The following is a 24,147-nucleotide window of genomic DNA, read 5'->3' as shown; positions in this document are numbered from 1 at the left end:
CAGCAGTTTCTGGTGCCTACTTTAATAGCACCATTCGCACTATTCATTTGCGAGAGCATTTCTTAAATACCGCACCCATTTATAATTTGTTTTATCCTTGACCGCTTTTTTCGAAAGGGCCACGGTGGGAGGGGCTTTTACAAAACTCATTTGCCTCCTGTGAGGATCGAACTCACGACCTCTGGTTTACTAGACCAGCGCTCTGCCACTGAGCTAAGGAGGCGCCTCCTAGCGCGCTTTTCGGGTACTTTGTTCTTATGGACTAGTGAATCGGAGATCTTCAGCTGGAAACGCACCGCATTAGCGACCATTATTTGCATTTAGTTAGCACAGCTGCTGCTTTCCTACACATCTCACACGATATCGATGTACACCTAAAATTCCAAAACAACACATTTATTTCATTTCAGAGTTACTTTCAGCTTCAAATACCATTCCTCTGATATTCATACGAAGCTAGGCATCGTCGTAACCCGTTACGTTCGTTACGCAAGGCTCACGAGAGGGGCGCAGGTTGCATCCGCGTAGACACAAAATTTTGCGCCGCCCAGCGTGGGGCTCGAACCCACGACCCTGAGATTAAGAGTCTCATGCTCTACCGACTGAGCTAGCCGGGCTCCACACAATGCTTTACGAGCCATACAATACTGATGGGACCTGCGACCATCTATGGAAGATCCTTTTGACTACAGCTTATCTCCTGCTGCCACAAATGAGCTACAATCCCATTCAATGAAAAATTGTCTCCGAAAGGCATCAAATCTGCTTCAAATGATACGTGGCTATCAGCACCATTATTCAACACACATGCTCGACTGTGCGCAGACGCCTGTGGCGTAGCTCTTGGGCCCTGAATCAGACGCAGTAGTTCCAACAAAAACTCTCCTGAACGGCTCTGTGCCGAAAATTTCGCTACAGATCACCCTTGTCTTGCTTGAGCTTCAGGTAGACGCCGGTTTGCAGCCAGGAAGCGGACAGCAGCAACTTTCAACTAGTTTTGTAGTACTCAAACAACACAGTAAAACAGCATGCATCTTTTGCAGAACTGGAAAAACTCGACCGTGACAGGATTCGAACCTGCAATCTTCGGATCCGAAGTCCGACGCCTTATCCATTAGGCCACACGGTCACTGGCGCAATACGCTTCCCCAAACACACCTCATTACCGCCATTTGTGCACTTCCCGGAATGAATTTACCATCTTTGACGCAATTCTCCAATTTCAGTACTAAAAATGCGACGCTACTTCTTGCTGTGTCCCATCGCAAGTTACATTCAAGCCCTTATGACGCTCATCAAACAAGAGCGTGCAAATCAGCTTCAATCGCTTAGTGCCATCTCAGTCGGTTGCAGAAGGTACCTCACCCTATGAGATACAATGGCGAGTTGCCGCTATTACCAAAGCGGCGGCGGCGCCGACGACGACGACGACAGCCGCGAGGGTCTCTATCAGGGGTAGAAAATACATCACAAGAACTAAGTATTTCACGTCGGCATTCTCCGGAGACTCCCAAAAGCAGCAGTTTCTGGTGCCTACTTTAATAGCACCATTCGCACTATTCATTTGCGAGAGCATTTCTTAAATACCGCACCCATTTATAATTTGTTTTATCCTTGACCGCTTTTTTCGAAAGGGCCACGGTGGGAGGGGCTTTTACAAAATTCATTTGCCTCCTGTGAGGATCGAACTCACGACCTCTGGTTTACTAGACCAGCGCTCTGCCACTGAGCTAAGGAGGCGCCTCCTAGCGCGCTTTTCGGGTACTTTGTTCTTATGGACTAGTGAATCGGAGATCTTCAGCTGGAAACGCACCGCATTAGCGACCATTATTTGCATTTAGTTAGCACAGCTGCTGCTTTCCTACACATCTCACACGATATCGATGTACACCTAAAATTCCAAAACAACACATTTATTTCATTTCAGAGTTACTTTCAGCTTCAAATACCATTCCTCTGATATTCATACGAAGCTAGGCATCGTCGTAACCCGTTACGTTCGTTACGCAAGGCTCACGAGAGGGGCGCAGGTTGCATCCGCGTAGACACAAAATTTTGCGCCGCCCAGCGTGGGGCTCGAACCCACGACCCTGAGATTAAGAGTCTCATGCTCTACCGACTGAGCTAGCCGGGCTCCACACAATGCTTTACGAGCCATACAATACTGATGGGACCTGCGACCATCTATGGAAGATCCTTTTGACTACAGCTTATCTCCTGCTGCCACAAATGAGCTACAATCCCATTCAATGAAAAATTGTCTCCGAAAGGCATCAAATCTGCTTCAAATGATACGTGGCTATCAGCACCATTATTCAACACACATGCTCGACTGTGCGCAGACGCCTGTGGCGTAGCTCTTGGGCCCTGAATCAGACGCAGTAGTTCCAACAAAAACTCTCCTGAACGGCTCTGTGCCGAAAATTTCGCTACAGATCACCCTTGTCTTGCTTGAGCTTCAGGTAGACGCCGGTTTGCAGCCAGGAAGCGGACAGCAGCAACTTTCAACTAGTTTTGTAGTACTCAAACAACACAGTAAAACAGCATGCATCTTTTGCAGAACTGGAAAAACTCGACCGTGACAGGATTCGAACCTGCAATCTTCGGATCCGAAGTCCGACGCCTTATCCATTAGGCCACACGGTCACTGGCGCAATACGCTTCCCCAAACACACCTCATTACCGCCATTTGTGCACTTCCCGGAATGAATTTACCATCTTTGACGCAATTCTCCAATTTCAGTACTAAAAATGCGACGCTACTTCTTGCTGTGTCCCATCGCAAGTTACATTCAAGCCCTTATGACGCTCATCAAACAAGAGCGTGCAAATCAGCTTCAATCGCTTAGTGCCATCTCAGTCGGTTGCAGAAGGTACCTCACCCTATGAGATACAATGGCGAGTTGCCGCTATTACCAAAGCGGCGGCGGCGCCGACGACGACGACAGCCGCGAGGGTCTGTATCAGGGGTAGAAAATACATCACAAGAACTAAGTATTTCACGTCGGCATTCTCCGGAGACTCCCAAAAGCAGCAGTTTCTGGTGCCTACTTTAATAGCACCATTCGCACTATTCATTTGCGAGAGCATTTCTTAAATACCGCACCCATTTATAATTTGTTTTATCCTTGACCGCTTTTTTCGAAAGGGCCACGGTGGGAGGGGCTTTTACAAAATTCATTTGCCTCCTGTGAGGATCGAACTCACGACCTCTGGTTTACTAGACCAGCGCTCTGCCACTGAGCTAAGGAGGCGCCTCCTAGCGCGCTTTTCGGGTACTTTGTTCTTATGGACTAGTGAATCGGAGATCTTCAGCTGGAAACGCACCGCATTAGCGACCATTATTTGCATTTAGTTAGCACAGCTGCTGCTTTCCTACACATCTCACACGATATCGATGTACACCTAAAATTCCAAAACAACACATTTATTTCATTTCAGAGTTACTTTCAGCTTCAAATACCATTCCTCTGATATTCATACGAAGCTAGGCATCGTCGTAACCCGTTACGTTCGTTACGCAAGGCTCACGAGAGGGGCGCAGGTTGCATCCGCGTAGACACAAAATTTTGCGCCGCCCAGCGTGGGGCTCGAACCCACGACCCTGAGATTAAGAGTCTCATGCTCTACCGACTGAGCTAGCCGGGCTCCACACAATGCTTTACGAGCCATACAATACTGATGGGACCTGCGACCATCTATGGAAGATCCTTTTGACTACAGCTTATCTCCTGCTGCCACAAATGAGCTACAATCCCATTCAATGAAAAATTGTCTCCGAAAGGCATCAAATCTGCTTCAAATGATACGTGGCTATCAGCACCATTATTCAACACACATGCTCGACTGTGCGCAGACGCCTGTGGCGTAGCTCTTGGGCCCTGAATCAGACGCAGTAGTTCCAACAAAAACTCTCCTGAACGGCTCTGTGCCGAAAATTTCGCTACAGATCACCCTTGTCTTGCTTGAGCTTCAGGTAGACGCCGGTTTGCAGCCAGGAAGCGGACAGCAGCAACTTTCAACTAGTTTTGTAGTACTCAAACAACACAGTAAAACAGCATGCATCTTTTGCAGAACTGGAAAAACTCGACCGTGACAGGATTCGAACCTGCAATCTTCGGATCCGAAGTCCGACGCCTTATCCATTAGGCCACACGGTCACTGGCGCAATACGCTTCCCCAAACACACCTCATTACCGCCATTTGTGCACTTCCCGGAATGAATTTACCATCTTTGACGCAATTCTCCAATTTCAGTACTAAAAATGCGACGCTACTTCTTGCTGTGTCCCATCGCAAGTTACATTCAAGCCCTTATGACGCTCATCAAACAAGAGCGTGCAAATCAGCTTCAATCGCTTAGTGCCATCTCAGTCGGTTGCAGAAGGTACCTCACCCTATGAGATACAATGGCGAGTTGCCGCTATTACCAAAGCGGCGGCGGCGCCGACGACGACGACGACAGCCGCGAGGGTCTGTATCAGGGGTAGAAAATACATCACAAGAACTAAGTATTTCACGTCGGCATTCTCCGGAGACTCCCAAAAGCAGCAGTTTCTGGTGCCTACTTTAATAGCACCATTCGCACTATTCATTTGCGAGAGCATTTCTTAAATACCGCACCCATTTATAATTTGTTTTATCCTTGACCGCTTTTTTCGAAAGGGCCACGGTGGGAGGGGCTTTTACAAAATTCATTTGCCTCCTGTGAGGATCGAACTCACGACCTCTGGTTTACTAGACCAGCGCTCTGCCACTGAGCTAAGGAGGCGCCTCCTAGCGCGCTTTTCGGGTACTTTGTTCTTATGGACTAGTGAATCGGAGATCTTCAGCTGGAAACGCACCGCATTAGCGACCATTATTTGCATTTAGTTAGCACAGCTGCTGCTTTCCTACACATCTCACACGATATCGATGTACACCTAAAATTCCAAAACAACACATTTATTTCATTTCAGAGTTACTTTCAGCTTCAAATACCATTCCTCTGATATTCATACGAAGCTAGGCATCGTCGTAACCCGTTACGTTCGTTACGCAAGGCTCACGAGAGGGGCGCAGGTTGCATCCGCGTAGACACAAAATTTTGCGCCGCCCAGCGTGGGGCTCGAACCCACGACCCTGAGATTAAGAGTCTCATGCTCTACCGACTGAGCTAGCCGGGCTCCACACAATGCTTTACGAGCCATACAATACTGATGGGACCTGCGACCATCTATGGAAGATCCTTTTGACTACAGCTTATCTCCTGCTGCCACAAATGAGCTACAATCCCATTCAATGAAAAATTGTCTCCGAAAGGCATCAAATCTGCTTCAAATGATACGTGGCTATCAGCACCATTATTCAACACACATGCTCGACTGTGCGCAGACGCCTGTGGCGTAGCTCTTGGGCCCTGAATCAGACGCAGTAGTTCCAACAAAAACTCTCCTGAACGGCTCTGTGCCGAAAATTTCGCTACAGATCACCCTTGTCTTGCTTGAGCTTCAGGTAGACGCCGGTTTGCAGCCAGGAAGCGGACAGCAGCAACTTTCAACTAGTTTTGTAGTACTCAAACAACACAGTAAAACAGCATGCATCTTTTGCAGAACTGGAAAAACTCGACCGTGACAGGATTCGAACCTGCAATCTTCGGATCCGAAGTCCGACGCCTTATCCATTAGGCCACACGGTCACTGGCGCAATACGCTTCCCCAAACACACCTCATTACCGCCATTTGTGCACTTCCCGGAATGAATTTACCATCTTTGACGCAATTCTCCAATTTCAGTACTAAAAATGCGACGCTACTTCTTGCTGTGTCCCATCGCAAGTTACATTCAAGCCCTTATGACGCTCATCAAACAAGAGCGTGCAAATCAGCTTCAATCGCTTAGTGCCATCTCAGTCGGTTGCAGAAGGTACCTCACCCTATGAGATACAATGGCGAGTTGCCGCTATTACCAAAGCGGCGGCGGCGCCGACGACGACGACGACAGCCGCGAGGGTCTGTATCAGGGGTAGAAAATACATCACAAGAACTAAGTATTTCACGTCGGCATTCTCCGGAGACTCCCAAAAGCAGCAGTTTCTGGTGCCTACTTTAATAGCACCATTCGCACTATTCATTTGCGAGAGCATTTCTTAAATACCGCACCCATTTATAATTTGTTTTATCCTTGACCGCTTTTTTCGAAAGGGCCACGGTGGGAGGGGCTTTTACAAAATTCATTTGCCTCCTGTGAGGATCGAACTCACGACCTCTGGTTTACTAGACCAGCGCTCTGCCACTGAGCTAAGGAGGCGCCTCCTAGCGCGCTTTTCGGGTACTTTGTTCTTATGGACTAGTGAATCGGAGATCTTCAGCTGGAAACGCACCGCATTAGCGACCATTATTTGCATTTAGTTAGCACAGCTGCTGCTTTCCTACACATCTCACACGATATCGATGTACACCTAAAATTCCAAAACAACACATTTATTTCATTTCAGAGTTACTTTCAGCTTCAAATACCATTCCTCTGATATTCATACGAAGCTAGGCATCGTCGTAACCCGTTACGTTCGTTACGCAAGGCTCACGAGAGGGGCGCAGGTTGCATCCGCGTAGACACAAAATTTTGCGCCGCCCAGCGTGGGGCTCGAACCCACGACCCTGAGATTAAGAGTCTCATGCTCTACCGACTGAGCTAGCCGGGCTCCACACAATGCTTTACGAGCCATACAATACTGATGGGACCTGCGACCATCTATGGAAGATCCTTTTGACTACAGCTTATCTCCTGCTGCCACAAATGAGCTACAATCCCATTCAATGAAAAATTGTCTCCGAAAGGCATCAAATCTGCTTCAAATGATACGTGGCTATCAGCACCATTATTCAACACACATGCTCGACTGTGCGCAGACGCCTGTGGCGTAGCTCTTGGGCCCTGAATCAGACGCAGTAGTTCCAACAAAAACTCTCCTGAACGGCTCTGTGCCGAAAATTTCGCTACAGATCACCCTTGTCTTGCTTGAGCTTCAGGTAGACGCCGGTTTGCAGCCAGGAAGCGGACAGCAGCAACTTTCAACTAGTTTTGTAGTACTCAAACAACACAGTAAAACAGCATGCATCTTTTGCAGAACTGGAAAAACTCGACCGTGACAGGATTCGAACCTGCAATCTTCGGATCCGAAGTCCGACGCCTTATCCATTAGGCCACACGGTCACTGGCGCAATACGCTTCCCCAAACACACCTCATTACCGCCATTTGTGCACTTCCCGGAATGAATTTACCATCTTTGACGCAATTCTCCAATTTCAGTACTAAAAATGCGACGCTACTTCTTGCTGTGTCCCATCGCAAGTTACATTCAAGCCCTTATGACGCTCATCAAACAAGAGCGTGCAAATCAGCTTCAATCGCTTAGTGCCATCTCAGTCGGTTGCAGAAGGTACCTCACCCTATGAGATACAATGGCGAGTTGCCGCTATTACCAAAGCGGCGGCGGCGCCGACGACGACGACAGCCGCGAGGGTCTGTATCAGGGGTAGAAAATACATCACAAGAACTAAGTATTTCACGTCGGCATTCTCCGGAGACTCCCAAAAGCAGCAGTTTCTGGTGCCTACTTTAATAGCACCATTCGCACTATTCATTTGCGAGAGCATTTCTTAAATACCGCACCCATTTATAATTTGTTTTATCCTTGACCGCTTTTTTCGAAAGGGCCACGGTGGGAGGGGCTTTTACAAAATTCATTTGCCTCCTGTGAGGATCGAACTCACGACCTCTGGTTTACTAGACCAGCGCTCTGCCACTGAGCTAAGGAGGCGCCTCCTAGCGCGCTTTTCGGGTACTTTGTTCTTATGGACTAGTGAATCGGAGATCTTCAGCTGGAAACGCACCGCATTAGCGACCATTATTTGCATTTAGTTAGCACAGCTGCTGCTTTCCTACACATCTCACACGATATCGATGTACACCTAAAATTCCAAAACAACACATTTATTTCATTTCAGAGTTACTTTCAGCTTCAAATACCATTCCTCTGATATTCATACGAAGCTAGGCATCGTCGTAACCCGTTACGTTCGTTACGCAAGGCTCACGAGAGGGGCGCAGGTTGCATCCGCGTAGACACAAAATTTTGCGCCGCCCAGCGTGGGGCTCGAACCCACGACCCTGAGATTAAGAGTCTCATGCTCTACCGACTGAGCTAGCCGGGCTCCACACAATGCTTTACGAGCCATACAATACTGATGGGACCTGCGACCATCTATGGAAGATCCTTTTGACTACAGCTTATCTCCTGCTGCCACAAATGAGCTACAATCCCATTCAATGAAAAATTGTCTCCGAAAGGCATCAAATCTGCTTCAAATGATACGTGGCTATCAGCACCATTATTCAACACACATGCTCGACTGTGCGCAGACGCCTGTGGCGTAGCTCTTGGGCCCTGAATCAGACGCAGTAGTTCCAACAAAAACTCTCCTGAACGGCTCTGTGCCGAAAATTTCGCTACAGATCACCCTTGTCTTGCTTGAGCTTCAGGTAGACGCCGGTTTGCAGCCAGGAAGCGGACAGCAGCAACTTTCAACTAGTTTTGTAGTACTCAAACAACACAGTAAAACAGCATGCATCTTTTGCAGAACTGGAAAAACTCGACCGTGACAGGACTCGAACCTGCAATCTTCGGATCCGAAGTCCGACGCCTTATCCATTAGGCCACACGGTCACTGGCGCAATACGCTTCCCCAAACACACCTCATTACCGCCATTTGTGCACTTCCCGGAATGAATTTACCATCTTTGACGCAATTCTCCAATTTCAGTACTAAAAATGCGACGCTACTTCTTGCTGTGTCCCATCGCAAGTTACATTCAAGCCCTTATGACGCTCATCAAACAAGAGCGTGCAAATCAGCTTCAATCGCTTAGTGCCATCTCAGTCGGTTGCAGAAGGTACCTCACCCTATGAGATACAATGGCGAGTTGCCGCTATTAACAAAGCGGCGGCGGCGCCGACGACGACGACAGCCGCGAGGGTCTGTATCAGGGGTAGAAAATACATCACAAGAACTAAGTATTTCACGTCGGCATTCTCCGGAGACTCCCAAAAGCAGCAGTTTCTGGTGCCTACTTTAATAGCACCATTCGCACTATTCATTTGCGAGAGCATTTCTTAAATACCGCACCCATTTATAATTTGTTTTATCCTTGACCGCTTTTTTCGAAAGGGCCACGGTGGGAGGGGCTTTTACAAAATTCATTTGCCTCCTGTGAGGATCGAACTCACGACCTCTGGTTTACTAGACCAGCGCTCTGCCACTGAGCTAAGGAGGCGCCTCCTAGCGCGCTTTTCGGGTACTTTGTTCTTATGGACTAGTGAATCGGAGATCTTCAGCTGGAAACGCACCGCATTAGCGACCATTATTTGCATTTAGTTAGCACAGCTGCTGCTTTCCTACACATCTCACACGATATCGATGTACACCTAAAATTCCAAAACAACACATTTATTTCATTTCAGAGTTACTTTCAGCTTCAAATACCATTCCTCTGATATTCATACGAAGCTAGGCATCGTCGTAACCCGTTACGTTCGTTACGCAAGGCTCACGAGAGGGGCGCAGGTTGCATCCGCGTAGACACAAAATTTTGCGCCGCCCAGCGTGGGGCTCGAACCCACGACCCTGAGATTAAGAGTCTCATGCTCTACCGACTGAGCTAGCCGGGCTCCACACAATGCTTTACGAGCCATACAATACTGATGGGACCTGCGACCATCTATGGAAGATCCTTTTGACTACAGCTTATCTCCTGCTGCCACAAATGAGCTACAATCCCATTCAATGAAAAATTGTCTCCGAAAGGCATCAAATCTGCTTCAAATGATACGTGGCTATCAGCACCATTATTCAACACACATGCTCGACTGTGCGCAGACGCCTGTGGCGTAGCTCTTGGGCCCTGAATCAGACGCAGTAGTTCCAACAAAAACTCTCCTGAACGGCTCTGTGCCGAAAATTTCGCTACAGATCACCCTTGTCTTGCTTGAGCTTCAGGTAGACGCCGGTTTGCAGCCAGGAAGCGGACAGCAGCAACTTTCAACTAGTTTTGTAGTACTCAAACAACACAGTAAAACAGCATGCATCTTTTGCAGAACTGGAAAAACTCGACCGTGACAGGATTCGAACCTGCAATCTTCGGATCCGAAGTCCGACGCCTTATCCATTAGGCCACACGGTCACTGGCGCAATACGCTTCCCCAAACACACCTCATTACCGCCATTTGTGCACTTCCCGGAATGAATTTACCATCTTTGACGCAATTCTCCAATTTCAGTACTAAAAATGCGACGCTACTTCTTGCTGTGTCCCATCGCAAGTTACATTCAAGCCCTTATGACGCTCATCAAACAAGAGCGTGCAAATCAGCTTCAATCGCTTAGTGCCATCTCAGTCGGTTGCAGAAGGTACCTCACCCTATGAGATACAATGGCGAGTTGCCGCTATTACCAAAGCGGCGGCGGCGCCGACGACGACGACAGCCGCGAGGGTCTCTATCAGGGGTAGAAAATACATCACAAGAACTAAGTATTTCACGACGGCATTCTCCGGAGACTCCCAAAAGCAGCAGTTTCTGGTGCCTACTTTAATAGCACCATTCGCACTATTCATTTGCGAGAGCATTTCTTAAATACCGCACCCATTTATAATTTGTTTTATCCTTGACCGCTTTTTTCGAAAGGGCCACGGTGGGAGGGGCTTTTACAAAATTCATTTGCCTCCTGTGAGGATCGAACTCACGACCTCTGGTTTACTAGACCAGCGCTCTGCCACTGAGCTAAGGAGGCGCCTCCTAGCGCGCTTTTCGGGTACTTTGTTCTTATGGACTAGTGAATCGGAGATCTTCAGCTGGAAACGCACCGCATTAGCGACCATTATTTGCATTTAGTTAGCACAGCTGCTGCTTTCCTACACATCTCACACGATATCGATGTACACCTAAAATTCCAAAACAACACATTTATTTCATTTCAGAGTTACTTTCAGCTTCAAATACCATTCCTCTGATATTCATACGAAGCTAGGCATCGTCGTAACCCGTTACGTTCGTTACGCAAGGCTCACGAGAGGGGCGCAGGTTGCATCCGCGTAGACACAAAATTTTGCGCCGCCCAGCGTGGGGCTCGAACCCACGACCCTGAGATTAAGAGTCTCATGCTCTACCGACTGAGCTAGCCGGGCTCCACACAATGCTTTACGAGCCATACAATACTGATGGGACCTGCGACCATCTATGGAAGATCCTTTTGACTACAGCTTATCTCCTGCTGCCACAAATGAGCTACAATCCCATTCAATGAAAAATTGTCTCCGAAAGGCATCAAATCTGCTTCAAATGATACGTGGCTATCAGCACCATTATTCAACACACATGCTCGACTGTGCGCAGACGCCTGTGGCGTAGCTCTTGGGCCCTGAATCAGACGCAGTAGTTCCAACAAAAACTCTCCTGAACGGCTCTGTGCCGAAAATTTCGCTACAGATCACCCTTGTCTTGCTTGAGCTTCAGGTAGACGCCGGTTTGCAGCCAGGAAGCGGACAGCAGCAACTTTCAACTAGTTTTGTAGTACTCAAACAACACAGTAAAACAGCATGCATCTTTTGCAGAACTGGAAAAACTCGACCGTGACAGGATTCGAACCTGCAATCTTCGGATCCGAAGTCCGACGCCTTATCCATTAGGCCACACGGTCACTGGCGCAATACGCTTCCCCAAACACACCTCATTACCGCCATTTGTGCACTTCCCGGAATGAATTTACCATCTTTGACGCAATTCTCCAATTTCAGTACTAAAAATGCGACGCTACTTCTTGCTGTGTCCCATCGCAAGTTACATTCAAGCCCTTATGACGCTCATCAAACAAGAGCGTGCAAATCAGCTTCAATCGCTTAGTGCCATCTCAGTCGGTTGCAGAAGGTACCTCACCCTATGAGATACAATGGCGAGTTGCCGCTATTACCAAAGCGGCGGCGGCGCCGACGACGACGACAGCCGCGAGGGTCTGTATCAGGGGTAGAAAATACATCACAAGAACTAAGTATTTCACGTCGGCATTCTCCGGAGACTCCCAAAAGCAGCAGTTTCTGGTGCCTACTTTAATAGCACCATTCGCACTATTCATTTGCGAGAGCATTTCTTAAATACCGCACCCATTTATAATTTGTTTTATCCTTGACCGCTTTTTTCGAAAGGGCCACGGTGGGAGGGGCTTTTACAAAATTCATTTGCCTCCTGTGAGGATCGAACTCACGACCTCTGGTTTACTAGACCAGCGCTCTGCCACTGAGCTAAGGAGGCGCCTCCTAGCGCGCTTTTCGGGTACTTTGTTCTTATGGACTAGTGAATCGGAGATCTTCAGCTGGAAACGCACCGCATTAGCGACCATTATTTGCATTTAGTTAGCACAGCTGCTGCTTTCCTACACATCTCACACGATATCGATGTACACCTAAAATTCCAAAACAACACATTTATTTCATTTCAGAGTTACTTTCAGCTTCAAATACCATTCCTCTGATATTCATACGAAGCTAGGCATCGTCGTAACCCGTTACGTTCGTTACGCAAGGCTCACGAGAGGGGCGCAGGTTGCATCCGCGTAGACACAAAATTTTGCGCCGCCCAGCGTGGGGCTCGAACCCACGACCCTGAGATTAAGAGTCTCATGCTCTACCGACTGAGCTAGCCGGGCTCCACACAATGCTTTACGAGCCATACAATACTGATGGGACCTGCGACCATCTATGGAAGATCCTTTTGACTACAGCTTATCTCCTGCTGCCACAAATGAGCTACAATCCCATTCAATGAAAAATTGTCTCCGAAAGGCATCAAATCTGCTTCAAATGATACGTGGCTATCAGCACCATTATTCAACACACATGCTCGACTGTGCGCAGACGCCTGTGGCGTAGCTCTTGGGCCCTGAATCAGACGCAGTAGTTCCAACAAAAACTCTCCTGAACGGCTCTGTGCCGAAAATTTCGCTACAGATCACCCTTGTCTTGCTTGAGCTTCAGGTAGACGCCGGTTTGCAGCCAGGAAGCGGACAGCAGCAACTTTCAACTAGTTTTGTAGGACTCAAACAACACAGTAAAACAGCATGAATCTTTTGCAGAACTGGAAAAACTCGACTGTGACAGGATTCGAACCTGCAATCTTCGGATCCGAAGTCCGACGCCTTATCCATTAGGCCACACGGTCACTGGCGCAATACGCTTCCCCAAACACACCTCATTACCGCCATTTGTGCACTTCCCGGAATGAATTTACCATCTTTGACGCAATTCTCCAATTTCAGTACTAAAAATGCGACGCTACTTCTTGCTGTGTCCCATCGCAAGTTACATTCAAGCCCTTATGACGCTCATCAAACAAGAGCGTGCAAATCAGCTTCAATCGCTTAGTGCCATCTCAGTCGGTTGCAGAAGGTACCTCACCCTATGAGATACAATGGCGAGTTGCCGCTATTACCAAAGCGGCGGCGGCGCCGACGACGACGACAGCCGCGAGGGTCTGTATCAGGGGTAGAAAATACATCACAAGAACTAAGTATTTCACGTCGGCATTCTCCGGAGACTCCCAAAAGCAGCAGTTTCTGGTGCCTACTTTAATAGCACCATTCGCACTATTCATTTGCGAGAGCATTTCTTAAATACCGCACCCATTTATAATTTGTTTTATCCTTGACCGCTTTTTTCGAAAGGGCCACGGTGGGAGGGGCTTTTACAAAATTCATTTGCCTCCTGTGAGGATCGAACTCACGACCTCTGGTTTACTAGACCAGCGCTCTGCCACTGAGCTAAGGAGGCGCCTCCTAGCGCGCTTTTCGGGTACTTTGTTCTTATGGACTAGTGAATCGGAGATCTTCAGCTGGAAACGCACCGCATTAGCGACCATTATTTGCATTTAGTTAGCACAGCTGCTGCTTTCCTACACATCTCACACGATATCGATGTACACCTAAAATTCCAAAACAACACATTTATTTCATTTCAGAGTTACTTTCAGCTTCAAATACCATTCCTCTGATATTCATACGAAGCTAGGCATCGTCGTAACCCGTTACGTTCGTTACGCAAGGCTCACGAGAGGGGCGCAGGTTGCATCCGCGTAGACACAAAATTTTGCGCCGCCCAGCGTGGGGCTCGAACCCACGACCCTGAGATTAAGAGTCTCATGCTCTACCGACTGAGCTAGCCGGGCTCCACACAATGCTTTACGAGCCATACAATACTGATGGGACCTGCGACCATCTATGGAAGATCCTTTTGACTACAGCTTATCTCCTGCTGCCACAAATGAGCTACAATCCCATTCAATGAAAAATTGTCTCCGAAAGGCATCAAATCTGCTTCAAATGATACGTGGCTATCAGCACCATTATTCAACACACATGCTCGACTGTGCGCAGACGCCTGTGGCGTAGCTCTTGGGCCCTGAATCAGACGCAGTAGTTCCAACAAAAACTCTCCTGAACGGCTCTGTGCCGAAAATTTCGCTACAGATCACCCTTGTCTTGCTTGAGCTTCAGGTAGACGCCGGTTTGCAGCCAGGAAGCGGACAGCAGCAACTTTCAACTAGTTTTGTAGGACTCAAACAACACAGTAAAACAGCATGAATCTTTTGCAGAACTGGAAAAACTCGACTGTGACAGGATTCGAACCTGCAATCTTCGGATCCGAAGTCCGACGCCTTATCCATTAGGCCACACGGTCACTGGCGCAATACGCTTCCCCAAACACACCTCATTACCGCCATTTGTGCACTTCCCGGAATGAATTTACCATCTTTGACGCAATTCTCCAATTTCAGTACTAAAAATGCGACGCTACTTCTTGCTGTGTCCCATCGCAAGTTACATTCAAGCCCTTATGACGCTCATCAAACAAGAGCGTGCAAATCAGCTTCAATCGCTTAGTGCCATCTCAGTCGGTTGCAGAAGGTACCTCACCCTATGAGATACAATGGCGAGTTGCCGCTATTACCAAAGCGGCGGCGGCGCCGACGACGACGACAGCCGCGAGGGTCTGTATCAGGGGTAGAAAATACATCACAAGAACTAAGTATTTCACGTCGGCATTCTCCGGAGACTCCCAAAAGCAGCAGTTTCTGGTGCCTACTTTAATAGCACCATTCGCACTATTCATTTGCGAGAGCATTTCTTAAATACCGCACCCATTTATAATTTGTTTTATCCTTGACCGCTTTTTTCGAAAGGGCCACGGTGGGAGGGGCTTTTACAAAATTCATTTGCCTCCTGTGAGGATCGAACTCACGACCTCTGGTTTACTAGACCAGCGCTCTGCCACTGAGCTAAGGAGGCGCCTCCTAGCGCGCTTTTCGGGTACTTTGTTCTTATGGACTAGTGAATCGGAGATCTTCAGCTGGAAACGCACCGCATTAGCGACCATTATTTGCATTTAGTTAGCACAGCTGCTGCTTTCCTACACATCTCACACGATATCGATGTACACCTAAAATTCCAAAACAACACATTTATTTCATTTCAGAGTTACTTTCAGCTTCAAATACCATTCCTCTGATATTCATACGAAGCTAGGCATCGTCGTAACCCGTTACGTTCGTTACGCAAGGCTCACGAGAGGGGCGCAGGTTGCATCCGCGTAGACACAAAATTTTGCGCCGCCCAGCGTGGGGCTCGAACCCACGACCCTGAGATTAAGAGTCTCATGCTCTACCGACTGAGCTAGCCGGGCTCCACACAATGCTTTACGAGCCATACAATACTGATGGGACCTGCGACCATCTATGGAAGATCCTTTTGACTACAGCTTATCTCCTGCTGCCACAAATGAGCTACAATCCCATTCAATGAAAAATTGTCTCCGAAAGGCATCAAATCTGCTTCAAATGATACGTGGCTATCAGCACCATTATTCAACACACATGCTCGACTGTGCGCAGACGCCTGTGGCGTAGCTCTTGGGCCCTGAATCAGACGCAGTAGTTCCAACAAAAACTCTCCTGAACGGCTCTGTGCCGAAAATTTCGCTACAGATCACCCTTGTCTTGCTTGAGCTTCAGGTAGACGCCGGTTTGCAGCCAGGAAGCGGACAGCAGCAACTTTCAACTAGTTTTGTAGTACTCAAACAACACAGTAAAACAGCATGCATCTTTTGCAGAACTGGAAAAACTCGACCGTGACAGGATTCGAACCTGCAATCTTCGGATCCGAAGTCCGACGCCTTATCCATTAGGCCACACGGTCACTGGCGCAATACGCTTCCCCAAACACACCTCATTACCGCCATTTGTGCACTTCCCGGAATGAATTTACCATCTTTGACGCAATTCTCCAATTTCAGTACTAAAAATGCGACGCTACTTCTTGCTGTGTCCCATCGCAAGTTACATTCAAGCCCTTATGACGCTCATCAAACAAGAGCGTGCAAATCAGCTTCAATCGCTTAGTGCCATCTCAGTCGGTTGCAGAAGGTACCTCACCCTATGAGATACAATGGCGAGTTGCCGCTATTACCAAAGCGGCGGCGGCGCCGACGACGACGACGACAGCCGCGAGGGTCTGTATCAGGGGTAGAAAATACATCACAAGAACTAAGTATTTCACGTCGGCATTCTCCGGAGACTCCCAAAAGCAGCAGTTTCTGGTGCCTACTTTAATAGCACCATTCGCACTATTCATTTGCGAGAGCATTTCTTAAATACCGCACCCATTTATAATTTGTTTTATCCTTGACCGCTTTTTTCGAAAGGGCCACGGTGGGAGGGGCTTTTACAAAATTCATTTGCCTCCTGTGAGGATCGAACTCACGACCTCTGGTTTACTAGACCAGCGCTCTGCCACTGAGCTAAGGAGGCGCCTCCTAGCGCGCTTTTCGGGTACTTTGTTCTTATGGACTAGTGAATCGGAGATCTTCAGCTGGAAACGCACCGCATTAGCGACCATTATTTGCATTTAGTTAGCACAGCTGCTGCTTTCCTACACATCTCACACGATATCGATGTACACCTAAAATTCCAAAACAACACATTTATTTCATTTCAGAGTTACTTTCAGCTTCAAATACCATTCCTCTGATATTCATACGAAGCTAGGCATCGTCGTAACCCGTTACGTTCGTTACGCAAGGCTCACGAGAGGGGCGCAGGTTGCATCCGCGTAGACACAAAATTTTGCGCCGCCCAGCGTGGGGCTCGAACCCACGACCCTGAGATTAAGAGTCTCATGCTCTACCGACTGAGCTAGCCGGGCTCCACACAATGCTTTACGAGCCATACAATACTGATGGGACCTGCGACCATCTATGGAAGATCCTTTTGACTACAGCTTATCTCCTGCTGCCACAAATGAGCTACAATCCCATTCAATGAAAAATTGTCTCCGAAAGGCATCAAATCTGCTTCAAATGATACGTGGCTATCAGCACCATTATTCAACACACATGCTCGACTGTGCGCAGACGCCTGTGGCGTAGCTCTTGGGCCCTGAATCAGACGCAGTAGTTCCAACAAAAACTCTCCTGAACGGCTCTGTGCCGAAAATTTCGCTACAGATCACCCTTGTCTTGCTTGAGCTTCAGGTAGACGCCGGTTTGCAGCCAGGAAGCGGACAGCAGCAACTTTCAACTAGTTTTGTAGTACTCAAACAACACAGTAAAACAGCATGCATCTTTTGCAGAACTGGAAAAACTCGACCGTGACAGGATTCGAACCTGCAATCTTCGGATCCGAAGTCCGACGCCTTATCCATTAGGCCACACGGTCACTGGCGCAATACGCTTCCCCAAACACACCTCATTACCGCCATTTGTGCACTTCCCGGAATGAATTTACCATCTTTGACGCAATTCTCCAATTTCAGTACTAAAAATGCGACGCTACTTCTTGCTGTGTCCCATCGCAAGTTACATTCAAGCCCTTATGACGCTCATCAAACAAGAGCGTGCAAATCAGCTTCAATCGCTTAGTGCCATCTCAGTCGGTTGCAGAAGGTACCTCACCCTATGAGATACAATGGCGAGTTGCCGCTATTACCAAAGCGGCGGCGGCGCCGACGACGACGACAGCCGCGAGGGTCTCTATCAGGGGTAGAAAATACATCACAAGAACTAAGTATTTCACGACGGCATTCTCCGGAGACTCCCAAAAGCAGCAGTTTCTGGTGCCTACTTTAATAGCACCATTCGCACTATTCATTTGCGAGAGCATTTCTTAAATACCGCACCCATTTATAATTTGTTTTATCCTTGACCGCTTTTTTCGAAAGGGCCACGGTGGGAGGGGCTTTTACAAAATTCATTTGCCTCCTGTGAGGATCGAACTCACGACCTCTGGTTTACTAGACCAGCGCTCTGCCACTGAGCTAAGGAGGCGCCTCCTAGCGCGCTTTTCGGGTACTTTGTTCTTATGGACTAGTGAATCGGAGATCTTCAGCTGGAAACGCACCGCATTAGCGACCATTATTTGCATTTAGTTAGCACAGCTGCTGCTTTCCTACACATCTCACACGATATCGATGTACACCTAAAATTCCAAAACAACACATTTATTTCATTTCAGAGTTACTTTCAGCTTCAAATACCATTCCTCTGATATTCATACGAAGCTAGGCATCGTCGTAACCCGTTACGTTCGTTACGCAAGGCTCACGAGAGGGGCGCAGGTTGCATCCGCGTAGACACAAAATTTTGCGCCGCCCAGCGTGGGGCTCGAACCCACGACCCTGAGATTAAGAGTCTCATGCTCTACCGACTGAGCTAGCCGGGCTCCACACAATGCTTTACGAGCCATACAATACTGATGGGACCTGCGACCATCTATGGAAGATCCTTTTGACTACAGCTTATCTCCTGCTGCCACAAATGAGCTACAATCCCATTCAATGAAAAATTGTCTCCGAAAGGCATCAAATCTGCTTCAAATGATACGTGGCTATCAGCACCATTATTCAACACACATGCTCGACTGTGCGCAGACGCCTGTGGCGTAGCTCTTGGGCCCTGAATCAGACGCAGTAGTTCCAACAAAAACTCTCCTGAACGGCTCTGTGCCGAAAATTTCGCTACAGATCACCCTTGTCTTGCTTGAGCTTCAGGTAGACGCCGGTTTGCAGCCAGGAAGCGGACAGCAGCAACTTTCAACTAGTTTTGTAGTACTCAAACAACACAGTAAAACAGCATGCATCTTTTGCAGAACTGGAAAAACTCGACCGTGACAGGATTCGAACCTGCAATCTTCGGATCCGAAGTCCGACGCCTTATCCATTAGGCCACACGGTCACTGGCGCAATACGCTTCCCCAAACACACCTCATTACCGCCATTTGTGCACTTCCCGGAATGAATTTACCATCTTTGACGCAATTCTCCAATTTCAGTACTAAAAATGCGACGCTACTTCTTGCTGTGTCCCATCGCAAGTTACATTCAAGCCCTTATGACGCTCATCAAACAAGAGCGTGCAAATCAGCTTCAATCGCTTAGTGCCATCTCAGTCGGTTGCAGAAGGTACCTCACCCTATGAGATACAATGGCGAGTTGCCGCTATTACCAAAGCGGCGGCGGCGCCGACGACGACGACAGCCGCGAGGGTCTGTATCAGGGGTAGAAAATACATCACAAGAACTAAGTATTTCACGTCGGCATTCTCCGGAGACTCCCAAAAGCAGCAGTTTCTGGTGCCTACTTTAATAGCACCATTCGCACTATTCATTTGCGAGAGCATTTCTTAAATACCGCACCCATTTATAATTTGTTTTATCCTTGACCGCTTTTTTCGAAAGGGCCACGGTGGGAGGGGCTTTTACAAAATTCATTTGCCTCCTGTGAGGATCGAACTCACGACCTCTGGTTTACTAGACCAGCGCTCTGCCACTGAGCTAAGGAGGCGCCTCCTAGCGCGCTTTTCGGGTACTTTGTTCTTATGGACTAGTGAATCGGAGATCTTCAGCTGGAAACGCACCGCATTAGCGACCATTATTTGCATTTAGTTAGCACAGCTGCTGCTTTCCTACACATCTCACACGATATCGATGTACACCTAAAATTCCAAAACAACACATTTATTTCATTTCAGAGTTACTTTCAGCTTCAAATACCATTCCTCTGATATTCATACGAAGCTAGGCATCGTCGTAACCCGTTACGTTCGTTACGCAAGGCTCACGAGAGGGGCGCAGGTTGCATCCGCGTAGACACAAAATTTTGCGCCGCCCAGCGTGGGGCTCGAACCCACGACCCTGAGATTAAGAGTCTCATGCTCTACCGACTGAGCTAGCCGGGCTCCACACAATGCTTTACGAGCCATACAATACTGATGGGACCTGCGACCATCTATGGAAGATCCTTTTGACTACAGCTTATCTCCTGCTGCCACAAATGAGCTACAATCCCATTCAATGAAAAATTGTCTCCGAAAGGCATCAAATCTGCTTCAAATGATACGTGGCTATCAGCACCATTATTCAACACACATGCTCGACTGTGCGCAGACGCCTGTGGCGTAGCTCTTGGGCCCTGAATCAGACGCAGTAGTTCCAACAAAAACTCTCCTGAACGGCTCTGTGCCGAAAATTTCGCTACAGATCACCCTTGTCTTGCTTGAGCTTCAGGTAGACGCCGGTTTGCAGCCAGGAAGCGGACAGCAGCAACTTTCAACTAGTTTTGTAGTACTCAAACAACACAGTAAAACAGCATGCATCTTTTGCAGAACTGGAAAAACTCGACCGTGACAGGATTCGAACCTGCAATCTTCGGATCCGAAGTCCGACGCCTTATCCATTAGGCCACACGGTCACTGGCGCAATACGCTTCCCCAAACACACCTCATTACCGCCATTTGTGCACTTCCCGGAATGAATTTACCATCTTTGACGCAATTCTCCAATTTCAGTACTAAAAATGCGACGCTACTTCTTGCTGTGTCCCATCGCAAGTTACATTCAAGCCCTTATGACGCTCATCAAACAAGAGCGTGCAAATCAGCTTCAATCGCTTAGTGCCATCTCAGTCGGTTGCAGAAGGTACCTCACCCTATGAGATACAATGGCGAGTTGCCGCTATTACCAAAGCGGCGGCGGCGCCGACGACGACGACGACAGCCGCGAGGGTCTGTATCAGGGGTAGAAAATACATCACAAGAACTAAGTATTTCACGTCGGCATTCTCCGGAGACTCCCAAAAGCAGCAGTTTCTGGTGCCTACTTTAATAGCACCATTCGCACTATTCATTTGCGAGAGCATTTCTTAAATACCGCACCCATTTATAATTTGTTTTATCCTTGACCGCTTTTTTCGAAAGGGCCACGGTGGGAGGGGCTTTTACAAAATTCATTTGCCTCCTGTGAGGATCGAACTCACGACCTCTGGTTTACTAGACCAGCGCTCTGCCACTGAGCTAAGGAGGCGCCTCCTAGCGCGCTTTTCGGGTACTTTGTTCTTATGGACTAGTGAATCGGAGATCTTCAGCTGGAAACGCACCGCATTAGCGACCATTATTTGCATTTAGTTAGCACAGCTGCTGCTTTCCTACACATCTCACACGATATCGATGTACACCTAAAATTCCAAAACAACACATTTATTTCATTTCAGAGTTACTTTCAGCTTCAAATACCATTCCTCTGATATTCATACGAAGCTAGGCATCGTCGTAACCCGTTACGTTCGTTACGCAAGGCTCACGAGAGGGGCGCAGGTTGCATCCGCGTAGACACAAAATTTTGCGCCGCCCAGCGTGGGGCTCGAACCCACGACCCTGAGATTAAGAGTCTCATGCTCTACCGACTGAGCTAGCCGGGCTCCACACAATGCTTTACGAGCCATACAATACTGATGGGACCTGCGACCATCTATGGAAGATCCTTTTGACTACAGCTTATCTCCTGCTGCCACAAATGAGCTACAATCCCATTCAATGAAAAATTGTCTCCGAAAGGCATCAAATCTGCTTCAAATGATACGTGGCTATCAGCACCATTATTCAACACACATGCTCGACTGTGCGCAGACGCCTGTGGCGTAGCTCTTGGGCCCTGAATCAGACGCAGTAGTTCCAACAAAAACTCTCCTGAACGGCTCTGTGCCGAAAATTTCGCTACAGATCACCCTTGTCTTGCTTGAGCTTCAGGTAGACGCCGGTTTGCAGCCAGGAAGCGGACAGCAGCAACTTTCAACTAGTTTTGTAGTACTCAAACAACACAGTAAAACAGCATGCATCTTTTGCAGAACTGGAAAAACTCGACCGTGACAGGATTCGAACCTGCAATCTTCGGATCCGAAGTCCGACGCCTTATCCATTAGGCCACACGGTCACTGGCGCAATACGCTTCCCCAAACACACCTCATTACCGCCATTTGTGCACTTCCCGGAATGAATTTACCATCTTTGACGCAATTCTCCAATTTCAGTACTAAAAATGCGACGCTACTTCTTGCTGTGTCCCATCGCAAGTTACATTCAAGCCCTTATGACGCTCATCAAACAAGAGCGTGCAAATCAGCTTCAATCGCTTAGTGCCATCTCAGTCGGTTGCAGAAGGTACCTCACCCTATGAGATACAATGGCGAGTTGCCGCTATTACCAAAGCGGCGGCGGCGCCGACGACGACGACAGCCGCGAGGGTCTCTATCAGGGGTAGAAAATACATCACAAGAACTAAGTATTTCACGACGGCATTCTCCGGAGACTCCCAAAAGCAGCAGTTTCTGGTGCCTACTTTAATAGCACCATTCGCACTATTCATTTGCGAGAGCATTTCTTAAATACCGCACCCATTTATAATTTGTTTTATCCTTGACCGCTTTTTTCGAAAGGGCCACGGTGGGAGGGGCTTTTACAAAATTCATTTGCCTCCTGTGAGGATCGAACTCACGACCTCTGGTTTACTAGACCAGCGCTCTGCCACTGAGCTAAGGAGGCGCCTCCTAGCGCGCTTTTCGGGTACTTTGTTCTTATGGACTAGTGAATCGGAGATCTTCAGCTGGAAACGCACCGCATTAGCGACCATTATTTGCATTTAGTTAGCACAGCTGCTGCTTTCCTACACATCTCACACGATATCGATGTACACCTAAAATTCCAAAACAACACATTTATTTCATTTCAGAGTTACTTTCAGCTTCAAATACCATTCCTCTGATATTCATACGAAGCTAGGCATCGTCGTAACCCGTTACGTTCGTTACGCAAGGCTCACGAGAGGGGCGCAGGTTGCATCCGCGTAGACACAAAATTTTGCGCCGCCCAGCGTGGGGCTCGAACCCACGACCCTGAGATTAAGAGTCTCATGCTCTACCGACTGAGCTAGCCGGGCTCCACACAATGCTTTACGAGCCATACAATACTGATGGGACCTGCGACCATCTATGGAAGATCCTTTTGACTACAGCTTATCTCCTGCTGCCACAAATGAGCTACAATCCCATTCAATGAAAAATTGTCTCCGAAAGGCATCAAATCTGCTTCAAATGATACGTGGCTATCAGCACCATTATTCAACACACATGCTCGACTGTGCGCAGACGCCTGTGGCGTAGCTCTTGGGCCCTGAATCAGACGCAGTAGTTCCAACAAAAACTCTCCTGAACGGCTCTGTGCCGAAAATTTCGCTACAGATCACCCTTGTCTTGCTTGAGCTTCAGGTAGACGCCGGTTTGCAGCCAGGAAGCGGACAGCAGCAACTTTCAACTAGTTTTGTAGTACTCAAACAACACAGTAAAACAGCATGCATCTTTTGCAGAACTGGAAAAACTCGACCGTGACAGGATTCGAACCTGCAATCTTCGGATCCGAAGTCCGACGCCTTATCCATTAGGCCACACGGTCACTGGCGCAATACGCTTCCCCAAACACACCTCATTACCGCCATTTGTGCACTTCCCGGAATGAATTTACCATCTTTGACGCAATTCTCCAATTTCAGTACTAAAAATGCGACGCTACTTCTTGCTGTGTCCCATCGCAAGTTACATTCAAGCCCTTATGACGCTCATCAAACAAGAGCGTGCAAATCAGCTTCAATCGCTTAGTGCCATCTCAGTCGGTTGCAGAAGGTACCTCACCCTATGAGATACAATGGCGAGTTGCCGCTATTACCAAAGCGGCGGCGGCGCCGACGA

At 48.1% G+C, this 24,147-nt stretch overlaps 48 non-coding genes across 48 annotated transcripts; all 48 read right to left on the bottom strand.

The window, feature by feature from the left end:
* Window positions 1-151: 151 nt before the first annotated feature.
* On the bottom strand, window positions 152-223 carry Trnat-agu (transfer RNA threonine (anticodon AGU)). The gene has a single exon. It is a non-coding gene; the product is annotated as a tRNA-Thr (tRNA).
* A 321-nt stretch (window positions 224-544) lies between these two features.
* Trnak-cuu (transfer RNA lysine (anticodon CUU)) lies at window positions 545-617 on the bottom strand. The gene has a single exon. It is a non-coding gene; the product is annotated as a tRNA-Lys (tRNA).
* A 439-nt stretch (window positions 618-1,056) lies between these two features.
* Window positions 1,057-1,129, bottom strand: Trnar-ucg (transfer RNA arginine (anticodon UCG)). The gene has a single exon. It is a non-coding gene; the product is annotated as a tRNA-Arg (tRNA).
* Window positions 1,130-1,668: 539 nt separating this feature from the next.
* Trnat-agu (transfer RNA threonine (anticodon AGU)) lies at window positions 1,669-1,740 on the bottom strand. Its single transcript has one exon. It is a non-coding gene; the product is annotated as a tRNA-Thr (tRNA).
* Window positions 1,741-2,061: 321 nt separating this feature from the next.
* Window positions 2,062-2,134, bottom strand: Trnak-cuu (transfer RNA lysine (anticodon CUU)). Its single transcript has one exon. It is a non-coding gene; the product is annotated as a tRNA-Lys (tRNA).
* Window positions 2,135-2,573: 439 nt separating this feature from the next.
* Trnar-ucg (transfer RNA arginine (anticodon UCG)) lies at window positions 2,574-2,646 on the bottom strand. The gene has a single exon. It is a non-coding gene; the product is annotated as a tRNA-Arg (tRNA).
* Window positions 2,647-3,182: 536 nt separating this feature from the next.
* Window positions 3,183-3,254, bottom strand: Trnat-agu (transfer RNA threonine (anticodon AGU)). The gene has a single exon. It is a non-coding gene; the product is annotated as a tRNA-Thr (tRNA).
* A 321-nt stretch (window positions 3,255-3,575) lies between these two features.
* On the bottom strand, window positions 3,576-3,648 carry Trnak-cuu (transfer RNA lysine (anticodon CUU)). Its single transcript has one exon. It is a non-coding gene; the product is annotated as a tRNA-Lys (tRNA).
* A 439-nt stretch (window positions 3,649-4,087) lies between these two features.
* Trnar-ucg (transfer RNA arginine (anticodon UCG)) lies at window positions 4,088-4,160 on the bottom strand. Its single transcript has one exon. It is a non-coding gene; the product is annotated as a tRNA-Arg (tRNA).
* A 539-nt stretch (window positions 4,161-4,699) lies between these two features.
* Trnat-agu (transfer RNA threonine (anticodon AGU)) lies at window positions 4,700-4,771 on the bottom strand. The gene has a single exon. It is a non-coding gene; the product is annotated as a tRNA-Thr (tRNA).
* A 321-nt stretch (window positions 4,772-5,092) lies between these two features.
* Window positions 5,093-5,165, bottom strand: Trnak-cuu (transfer RNA lysine (anticodon CUU)). Its single transcript has one exon. It is a non-coding gene; the product is annotated as a tRNA-Lys (tRNA).
* Window positions 5,166-5,604: 439 nt separating this feature from the next.
* Trnar-ucg (transfer RNA arginine (anticodon UCG)) lies at window positions 5,605-5,677 on the bottom strand. Its single transcript has one exon. It is a non-coding gene; the product is annotated as a tRNA-Arg (tRNA).
* A 539-nt stretch (window positions 5,678-6,216) lies between these two features.
* Window positions 6,217-6,288, bottom strand: Trnat-agu (transfer RNA threonine (anticodon AGU)). Its single transcript has one exon. It is a non-coding gene; the product is annotated as a tRNA-Thr (tRNA).
* Window positions 6,289-6,609: 321 nt separating this feature from the next.
* On the bottom strand, window positions 6,610-6,682 carry Trnak-cuu (transfer RNA lysine (anticodon CUU)). Its single transcript has one exon. It is a non-coding gene; the product is annotated as a tRNA-Lys (tRNA).
* Window positions 6,683-7,121: 439 nt separating this feature from the next.
* Trnar-ucg (transfer RNA arginine (anticodon UCG)) lies at window positions 7,122-7,194 on the bottom strand. The gene has a single exon. It is a non-coding gene; the product is annotated as a tRNA-Arg (tRNA).
* Window positions 7,195-7,730: 536 nt separating this feature from the next.
* Window positions 7,731-7,802, bottom strand: Trnat-agu (transfer RNA threonine (anticodon AGU)). Its single transcript has one exon. It is a non-coding gene; the product is annotated as a tRNA-Thr (tRNA).
* Window positions 7,803-8,123: 321 nt separating this feature from the next.
* Trnak-cuu (transfer RNA lysine (anticodon CUU)) lies at window positions 8,124-8,196 on the bottom strand. Its single transcript has one exon. It is a non-coding gene; the product is annotated as a tRNA-Lys (tRNA).
* A 439-nt stretch (window positions 8,197-8,635) lies between these two features.
* Window positions 8,636-8,708, bottom strand: Trnar-ucg (transfer RNA arginine (anticodon UCG)). Its single transcript has one exon. It is a non-coding gene; the product is annotated as a tRNA-Arg (tRNA).
* Window positions 8,709-9,244: 536 nt separating this feature from the next.
* Window positions 9,245-9,316, bottom strand: Trnat-agu (transfer RNA threonine (anticodon AGU)). The gene has a single exon. It is a non-coding gene; the product is annotated as a tRNA-Thr (tRNA).
* Window positions 9,317-9,637: 321 nt separating this feature from the next.
* Window positions 9,638-9,710, bottom strand: Trnak-cuu (transfer RNA lysine (anticodon CUU)). Its single transcript has one exon. It is a non-coding gene; the product is annotated as a tRNA-Lys (tRNA).
* A 439-nt stretch (window positions 9,711-10,149) lies between these two features.
* On the bottom strand, window positions 10,150-10,222 carry Trnar-ucg (transfer RNA arginine (anticodon UCG)). The gene has a single exon. It is a non-coding gene; the product is annotated as a tRNA-Arg (tRNA).
* Window positions 10,223-10,758: 536 nt separating this feature from the next.
* Window positions 10,759-10,830, bottom strand: Trnat-agu (transfer RNA threonine (anticodon AGU)). The gene has a single exon. It is a non-coding gene; the product is annotated as a tRNA-Thr (tRNA).
* Window positions 10,831-11,151: 321 nt separating this feature from the next.
* On the bottom strand, window positions 11,152-11,224 carry Trnak-cuu (transfer RNA lysine (anticodon CUU)). Its single transcript has one exon. It is a non-coding gene; the product is annotated as a tRNA-Lys (tRNA).
* A 439-nt stretch (window positions 11,225-11,663) lies between these two features.
* Trnar-ucg (transfer RNA arginine (anticodon UCG)) lies at window positions 11,664-11,736 on the bottom strand. Its single transcript has one exon. It is a non-coding gene; the product is annotated as a tRNA-Arg (tRNA).
* A 536-nt stretch (window positions 11,737-12,272) lies between these two features.
* Trnat-agu (transfer RNA threonine (anticodon AGU)) lies at window positions 12,273-12,344 on the bottom strand. Its single transcript has one exon. It is a non-coding gene; the product is annotated as a tRNA-Thr (tRNA).
* A 321-nt stretch (window positions 12,345-12,665) lies between these two features.
* Window positions 12,666-12,738, bottom strand: Trnak-cuu (transfer RNA lysine (anticodon CUU)). The gene has a single exon. It is a non-coding gene; the product is annotated as a tRNA-Lys (tRNA).
* A 439-nt stretch (window positions 12,739-13,177) lies between these two features.
* Trnar-ucg (transfer RNA arginine (anticodon UCG)) lies at window positions 13,178-13,250 on the bottom strand. The gene has a single exon. It is a non-coding gene; the product is annotated as a tRNA-Arg (tRNA).
* Window positions 13,251-13,786: 536 nt separating this feature from the next.
* Window positions 13,787-13,858, bottom strand: Trnat-agu (transfer RNA threonine (anticodon AGU)). Its single transcript has one exon. It is a non-coding gene; the product is annotated as a tRNA-Thr (tRNA).
* A 321-nt stretch (window positions 13,859-14,179) lies between these two features.
* Trnak-cuu (transfer RNA lysine (anticodon CUU)) lies at window positions 14,180-14,252 on the bottom strand. Its single transcript has one exon. It is a non-coding gene; the product is annotated as a tRNA-Lys (tRNA).
* Window positions 14,253-14,691: 439 nt separating this feature from the next.
* On the bottom strand, window positions 14,692-14,764 carry Trnar-ucg (transfer RNA arginine (anticodon UCG)). Its single transcript has one exon. It is a non-coding gene; the product is annotated as a tRNA-Arg (tRNA).
* Window positions 14,765-15,300: 536 nt separating this feature from the next.
* On the bottom strand, window positions 15,301-15,372 carry Trnat-agu (transfer RNA threonine (anticodon AGU)). Its single transcript has one exon. It is a non-coding gene; the product is annotated as a tRNA-Thr (tRNA).
* Window positions 15,373-15,693: 321 nt separating this feature from the next.
* Trnak-cuu (transfer RNA lysine (anticodon CUU)) lies at window positions 15,694-15,766 on the bottom strand. The gene has a single exon. It is a non-coding gene; the product is annotated as a tRNA-Lys (tRNA).
* Window positions 15,767-16,205: 439 nt separating this feature from the next.
* On the bottom strand, window positions 16,206-16,278 carry Trnar-ucg (transfer RNA arginine (anticodon UCG)). The gene has a single exon. It is a non-coding gene; the product is annotated as a tRNA-Arg (tRNA).
* Window positions 16,279-16,817: 539 nt separating this feature from the next.
* Window positions 16,818-16,889, bottom strand: Trnat-agu (transfer RNA threonine (anticodon AGU)). The gene has a single exon. It is a non-coding gene; the product is annotated as a tRNA-Thr (tRNA).
* A 321-nt stretch (window positions 16,890-17,210) lies between these two features.
* Window positions 17,211-17,283, bottom strand: Trnak-cuu (transfer RNA lysine (anticodon CUU)). Its single transcript has one exon. It is a non-coding gene; the product is annotated as a tRNA-Lys (tRNA).
* A 439-nt stretch (window positions 17,284-17,722) lies between these two features.
* Window positions 17,723-17,795, bottom strand: Trnar-ucg (transfer RNA arginine (anticodon UCG)). Its single transcript has one exon. It is a non-coding gene; the product is annotated as a tRNA-Arg (tRNA).
* Window positions 17,796-18,331: 536 nt separating this feature from the next.
* Window positions 18,332-18,403, bottom strand: Trnat-agu (transfer RNA threonine (anticodon AGU)). Its single transcript has one exon. It is a non-coding gene; the product is annotated as a tRNA-Thr (tRNA).
* Window positions 18,404-18,724: 321 nt separating this feature from the next.
* On the bottom strand, window positions 18,725-18,797 carry Trnak-cuu (transfer RNA lysine (anticodon CUU)). Its single transcript has one exon. It is a non-coding gene; the product is annotated as a tRNA-Lys (tRNA).
* Window positions 18,798-19,236: 439 nt separating this feature from the next.
* Window positions 19,237-19,309, bottom strand: Trnar-ucg (transfer RNA arginine (anticodon UCG)). Its single transcript has one exon. It is a non-coding gene; the product is annotated as a tRNA-Arg (tRNA).
* Window positions 19,310-19,845: 536 nt separating this feature from the next.
* On the bottom strand, window positions 19,846-19,917 carry Trnat-agu (transfer RNA threonine (anticodon AGU)). Its single transcript has one exon. It is a non-coding gene; the product is annotated as a tRNA-Thr (tRNA).
* Window positions 19,918-20,238: 321 nt separating this feature from the next.
* On the bottom strand, window positions 20,239-20,311 carry Trnak-cuu (transfer RNA lysine (anticodon CUU)). The gene has a single exon. It is a non-coding gene; the product is annotated as a tRNA-Lys (tRNA).
* Window positions 20,312-20,750: 439 nt separating this feature from the next.
* On the bottom strand, window positions 20,751-20,823 carry Trnar-ucg (transfer RNA arginine (anticodon UCG)). The gene has a single exon. It is a non-coding gene; the product is annotated as a tRNA-Arg (tRNA).
* Window positions 20,824-21,362: 539 nt separating this feature from the next.
* On the bottom strand, window positions 21,363-21,434 carry Trnat-agu (transfer RNA threonine (anticodon AGU)). Its single transcript has one exon. It is a non-coding gene; the product is annotated as a tRNA-Thr (tRNA).
* Window positions 21,435-21,755: 321 nt separating this feature from the next.
* Window positions 21,756-21,828, bottom strand: Trnak-cuu (transfer RNA lysine (anticodon CUU)). The gene has a single exon. It is a non-coding gene; the product is annotated as a tRNA-Lys (tRNA).
* A 439-nt stretch (window positions 21,829-22,267) lies between these two features.
* On the bottom strand, window positions 22,268-22,340 carry Trnar-ucg (transfer RNA arginine (anticodon UCG)). Its single transcript has one exon. It is a non-coding gene; the product is annotated as a tRNA-Arg (tRNA).
* Window positions 22,341-22,876: 536 nt separating this feature from the next.
* Window positions 22,877-22,948, bottom strand: Trnat-agu (transfer RNA threonine (anticodon AGU)). Its single transcript has one exon. It is a non-coding gene; the product is annotated as a tRNA-Thr (tRNA).
* Window positions 22,949-23,269: 321 nt separating this feature from the next.
* Window positions 23,270-23,342, bottom strand: Trnak-cuu (transfer RNA lysine (anticodon CUU)). Its single transcript has one exon. It is a non-coding gene; the product is annotated as a tRNA-Lys (tRNA).
* A 439-nt stretch (window positions 23,343-23,781) lies between these two features.
* Window positions 23,782-23,854, bottom strand: Trnar-ucg (transfer RNA arginine (anticodon UCG)). The gene has a single exon. It is a non-coding gene; the product is annotated as a tRNA-Arg (tRNA).
* Window positions 23,855-24,147: the final 293 nt, after the last annotated feature.

Source organism: Schistocerca nitens, chromosome 8, assembly GCF_023898315.1.
Source record: "Schistocerca nitens isolate TAMUIC-IGC-003100 chromosome 8, iqSchNite1.1, whole genome shotgun sequence".
Taxonomy (NCBI): domain Eukaryota; kingdom Metazoa; phylum Arthropoda; class Insecta; order Orthoptera; family Acrididae; genus Schistocerca; species Schistocerca nitens.
Note: the sequence above shows the minus strand (reverse complement) of the source record. Positions and strands in the feature narration are given on the sequence as shown.